This window comes from Dysidea avara, chromosome 14, assembly GCF_963678975.1.
Source record: "Dysidea avara chromosome 14, odDysAvar1.4, whole genome shotgun sequence".
Taxonomy (NCBI): Eukaryota; Metazoa; Porifera; class Demospongiae; order Dictyoceratida; family Dysideidae; genus Dysidea; species Dysidea avara.
Window position 1 is genome coordinate 11,179,399 of NC_089285.1, and position 6,106 is coordinate 11,185,504.

Genomic DNA, 6,106 nt, shown 5'->3' on the forward strand with positions numbered 1-6,106 from the left:
TACAATCGCTGCATACCTGGGGAATTCTTCTTTTAGTGCTGCTAGAGTTGACTCGGTTATAAATGGAAAAGCCAACAAATCTGTTAATGCGGTGCATTCAGGCTTTGTTTTTTGGAGAATAAGTGGTGAAAACAATCGAGCTGCCTTGAATGCTTTCATTGGAATACTCATTAGATCTGCATTTAAGTGTTCTTTGTAATAGTCTAAGGCAGGCTTGATACATGATTTAGCATATCTCATCCACCTCTGCTATACATCTGCTTTGCCACTAGCAATAGACTTTGCAATAGCTTGCACATTTGGATAATTTTCCATTCTAACAGAAACACTTAAGGAACTAATAATTTCATAGCATTCAACTGCTATAGGGCCATCACCCTCCAATTTGTACGTAGCTTGTACGAAAGGTTTACCTGCATCAATGACAGCAGCTAATTCTACCTTGAGGTTATGCTGTATACGAGGTGTAGCAAAATATTCGAGTAATTTAGCTCTAGTGTTGCCTGAAAAATCTTCTGGGACTTTAAGAAAAGGTTCAATATCTCCAAAGAGCTCCAATATCTGGTTCATAACCTCCCATTTGCTCCACCAACGAGTAGCGCTAAAGCTACAAATTGTACGGCCCGTTCGCTGTTTCCAAATTGCTTGAGCCTTAAAGCTATGCGAAAATAAGCTTACCCAATAAGTCGTGAAATCATTGACATGAGGGACATTAAACCTTTCTCCCACCCGATTCAAAGTATGAGAAAAACAGCCAATTCCCAAGACAGCAGGATAAAGGACTTGCAGTGTGCGCATTGCGGCTTTATTAGCCGATGCACAATCATGCATGATGGCAATAACATTTTCAGACTTGACACCATAATCAACAGACAATGTATTAATCAACTCACGGGCAATTTCATCACCACTAAGGCTCTTGGCTAGCATTTTTAGTCTAACTAATTTTTGTTGAATGCACCACCCTGAGTCAATGAAGCGAATAACAACTGCGAAAACCTCCCCTAGCCTGCTTGTTCCATCAAAAACAACAGACAATGGTTTACCAGCAATCTCATTCTTCAACCTCTCCTTTTCTTGATCCAGAATAAATGGCACTAGGTCAGACATTCGTCTTCTATCAGTCAAACGGAATGCATGCTCCTCTAGTAAATCTCTGAATTCAGGTATTTTGTTAAGAGCTATTCCAGCTGAAAGGAAGGTACGGACTACGCTGAAAGGAAGGTACGGACTACTTTAACTCGATAAACTCTTTGGTGGTCCGGGAGAGACTCACCCTTGGGATGTTCCAAAGCATCCCGTGATCGTAATAACTCCACTATTTCTAGTTCATCCTTTCTTTGGTTTTCCAGCCTCTTTTTACCTGTGGTATGTTTTGTACTTTTAATGTGATTATTGATCACGGAGCTTTTCACTGAAAGCTCTTCCCGACAACCAAGACAGAACAACTTTTTGTTTGAAACAGATAGGTTTTCACCTGTGTACTGCCTAACACGCTGAGAGGGCGTGACGGATTTCGGATCATTTGTAGAAGCCGTCCCTCGTGAACGCTTCTTTCCTTTAGGAGGTGGGTTTCGATCTACTTTCCGTTTTCGTGACAGCTCAGATGAAGTCGGCCTATGTAGGATACTAAGAAAACTATTCACAGTATTTGACGATCCTGAAGTATCTGTTGTTGATGGCACACTACTAGTCGAGGTACTGGTAGAGACTGTTGAGGTGGTACTTTTCGGCGTTGCAGGATACTCTAAAGTGTCAGTCTCATCCGTTATATACTCTGGAATCGCTCCATGTGAATCAAAATCATCAGAATCTGTACCACTACTTCCACTGTGGTCATCAAGAATATCTCCAACCAAGTCAGCCATTTTTTAAAACCTGATTATTCTCGTATTATTCCCAATAACTTCCGATTATTCTAGAATTATTCCTGAAAAATTAAGCACCCATTATTCTTTAAATTATGCCGGCATAATAGGTGCAGACTTACAAGAAGCTGTCACCACACCATCAGACAAACAGCTTGGAGAGCTACCATAGTGTAGTAAACCATTTTGCTCCTAAGTTACTAGCCTTTTCTTATGAAGGAATGTACTGCAGGTAAGATGCTAATTACAATAATATACAAATGATTAAATAAATACAATGCAGGTTATTAATTGCCCTAATGCATTTTAATGAAAATTATGGGAGGAAACAGGCAGTAACGAAGTCCGGAATGGAGAGGATGAGACTATGCTTTCCAAAGGCCAAGCAAGGAGAATGTACTCCTAAAATTGTTCCAGTACCACCAACATATCGTAAGTAACAAGGACAGTAACAATATTATTTATCATATGCATTTACTAGACTATGCTGAGGAACTAATCAGTAAGGCTACACACTACATTACACACCCAGAGGAAAGACCTACAGTACCAAAGGGACCACCAAAATTAGCTAGTCAATATAAACATCCAGATAAAGACACAATACCACAATTTTCACGTTATAATAATTAATAATAATTGTATGTGTTGATACATGAAAATTACTTAAGGTGTAGTTGGTGGATGCTGATGACCTGTATATTCATCTGATGGAAATTCCTGTCTTATCCTTGATACTACACAGGAGGGCAGTACTACACGCCTGTGCCTGCCCAAGTAGTGCCATCCCCACCAAGTTATCTGTCGGTACGCCAAGTATCGAAATTTTCTGAAAATATGCACACATCATACAACACTGGCAGATTGAAAGACCATAAGCACCTGTTTTCATCAACTGGTTCATCAGCACTCCCATAATGGTATCGATGGCTATGCAGTGTTACCATTAGGACTGCTCTACACAGACACACATTAGAAAAATCTGCATGTTCTTAAATACACACTGGACGAACAGCTAAGCCATCATCTTCCAAAAGACTATTAATTTGTTCAATCTCCTTACAGCATATTGATTCTCTTTGTGTAGCCATTACTATGCAATGGCCACATCTGCACCTAGATAACAATGTGGATCAACTAAATCATAGAACAGTAATGGGCAATGAGGCTTAGCCAACAAAGTTATGCCATAGGCTATAGCTACATAGCCATGGGTAGCTAGCTAGCTTATGTCATTTCGCTATATAGCTATATAATGCAACCCTGCACCATACACAGTTTGTATTATTTACGCAACTTAGTGTATGTAGCTTACCAATCAATATTTCCTACGCGATCAGCCTCTGTTTCCTCTCTTTCGACCGCCAGTAGACCGAAAGATTCCTCTCTTTCTTCGAGCCTGCTCTCGTACACTGGTTCAAAGCGATACGGCATCACATCTGACGGTCCAGTCAACAACAGTTCTTCACCAGCCACAGAAGACAAAGATGTTGTCGATTGGGAATCGTCAGAATCACTATCATCAACCAAAGAGTTGCTGCAGCTATCACTTTCTGCCATTCTAACACATACAAAGACGCGCTTCCGTTCTTTCAGTGACATCACGAAATTAATTATACGAGACGTATTAAGAATTTGTGGGTTAATATCTCACAATATCAGCATAATTGAATTATTAAAATGGTGTTTTTGTGCATTGCTTGATACAAACAATACATCCATACAATAAAATCATACATGAATTTTCCATTTCAGTTGACCTTTAAAGCTATGGCCTATCTGATGCTATAATAGGGTAGTAGTTAATGCTATTGAAATTACTTTGGTTACTGGTAACAGAAGCATTACTAACAGCTATAACACGGACAAAACTATAGTTTATTAGTGAGGCATATATACCTAATATTACAGTTAAGGGAAGTATGGTTGCTCTATTAGAATCCCTGACTGCTCTATTAGAGTATCTCGATTTTTTGCAGTAAAAAAATCAGTGTCTTGCTGGGTCACGTGCACTTAACTGTGTACTCCCACCCATATCTTCAGACGAAAGCAAAAGTCTGAGTAGACGGTGAAAGTCAAACTGATTAGCTTAAGCATTTGGTCAAAGGAAACATGGTATTGATGATCCATGGGTGTACATTTTACAAGTGTTCAAGTACATCTACCCATAGATATACTAACCCCAGTATATCTATGGTCTACCGGAGGTGTGAAAGGGACTTTCCCTAAATACATAGTCTTTTAATGTCGGCTTGTTACAGCGGTTCTAAGAGACCTTGCCGGCGCGGCAACTAGACGTCACGTTCAGTAATTATTGTTTGAACTTCAAAAATGAATTGATTTGATGGGACGAAATCTTGTGCACGTGATTTTCACTTGTTTTGTTGTCGTGCAAGGTCTTACAACCGCAGTAGCTACTGTATTCATTGCTCAACAAAGCTTGCAACAAAGTGGCACGTGTGCTATTATAGATTGTCACTAGAGTTGTAATTCACATGATCATCTCATAAAATAAGTGCCACACCCTAAAAGTGAATGAAGCGCCACCCCCTTGTTCCTGTGTTAACTCGGTTTTTCATTACATTAGCATTATTATCCAGACATATAAAGCGAGACGACAACACAAGTTAAAACAAATCACAAAGCAGAAGAAGTTATATAATTAATGTCTAAATTAATGTAGCTATCATTACTAAGCAGCTTGCAGATGTTTACTAGTGGCATCTACAAAACAGATGCGAATAACTACAGTTTAAATGCACTTTTATTAACTACCTTTTGTAGAAAAGGTTGTATCCATGGAGTCAATTTTTTGTATTAAAACATCCAGTTTCGCCATCTGTTCCTGTTGCTGTTGACACAGCTTTTGTATCTTTCCACCTCACCATCTTACCCTTTCTAGATGTACAGTATAAAAATAACTAGTAGAAACGGCTTAAAATGCAGTAATTATGGCTCAGTGTATTTGGCCCTAAGTCTTCATGATCAGTGTTCTTACTTTAAATCCAGTCCAAAATCTATCTTGGTGATACCCACCAGTGTACCAACCGACCACCAACAACACAATGCAGACAAGAATGTAGCCCAAGAATTCCATCATCATAACAAAATAACTTTAGCTACCTGGCTTGTGTACAATTTCCGGAATGACCAAATAGCGTGCGCCGCTCAATAAAATTAATGGGGTCCAATGAAACATGACCTCTGAAAAGCTTTGACTTGATAGAGCGAGTAGCAACTTAGCATGATAAATCAAAGTAGTAAAAAAAAAACACAATGTACAGTGGAACCTCTCTATTATGGACATTTTGGGACCAAGAATTTTTGGCTGTAATATAGAGGTTTTCCTCTTTCAGAGGTACAAAATGTATTAACCAGACCTGTTGGAACCAAAATTTTTGTCATTATGGAGGTTTTTTCTATTGTGTCCTTAATTTGGGGAGTTTCTTACACATTCAATAGTCATCTTAAAAAGTATAATTCATGGGATGTGTGCTGTAGACCATTGTTTTTGTAAATCTGTTACAACATCCAATGTACTTGAGTAAGATTTCTGCAATGACATTTGAAGTTACGGTATGCGTCAAAAAAAAGCAACGTTTTGTAATCGTAATTGTTTTGTTTTTACGATAGGATTTTGCGTTGAAGCAAAATACGTTTACGCGTAGCTCCCTTTCGTAATTACAGTGCTGTAATACGATTACAAAGTTGGAATCGTAGCAGACATTACGCACCGTAGCCATGCACTGTGGCGTAGTTTTTTTTTTTCCGGTTCTGTTTTTCTTAGAGCTTGTTATAACTAAGCACATAGCTATTTTGTATGCTACAGCTAATACATATACGTCCGTAACTTATGTATTTTGTATCTTCACACAGGTCGATCGTCGCATCTTCAAGCCACTATTGCTGGATTTTTTGCATTCAGTAGCTAGCTACGTAGCTATATTATATGTGCATTTATATGTACATAGATGTATTTGTAATTTTAATATACGTACGTGTAGTTACGGATGCATAAATTATTTCATATACCGGCTTACTGGTGTATTTATCAATTCTACTCGAGTATATCAGCTTAATTGCTACACAATGAAGCATACGTATGTATACCAATAGCTAACCACTAGACTGATCACTCATACAGTTCTACCTATTTAGGATGTACTAGGAGCAACGGAGCAACACACCGGCTACAAAATTGAACAACCGGTTTCTGTAACAGCTCAATAATGTGTTTA

At 38.6% G+C, this 6,106-nt stretch overlaps 2 long non-coding RNA genes across 2 annotated transcripts; one reads left to right on the forward strand and one right to left on the reverse strand.

The window, feature by feature from the left end:
* Positions 1 to 1,989: 1,989 nt before the first annotated feature.
* On the forward strand, positions 1,990 to 2,550 carry LOC136244749 (uncharacterized). The gene is made up of 3 exons (XR_010695563.1): positions 1,990 to 2,100; positions 2,152 to 2,300; positions 2,350 to 2,550. It is a non-coding gene; the product is annotated as an uncharacterized lncRNA (long non-coding RNA).
* LOC136244750 (uncharacterized) lies at positions 2,153 to 3,596 on the reverse strand. Its single transcript, XR_010695564.1, has 3 exons — positions 3,184 to 3,596; positions 2,751 to 2,984; positions 2,153 to 2,697 (listed from the first exon to the last, which is right to left on the reverse strand). It is a non-coding gene; the product is annotated as an uncharacterized lncRNA (long non-coding RNA).
* Positions 3,597 to 6,106: the final 2,510 nt, after the last annotated feature.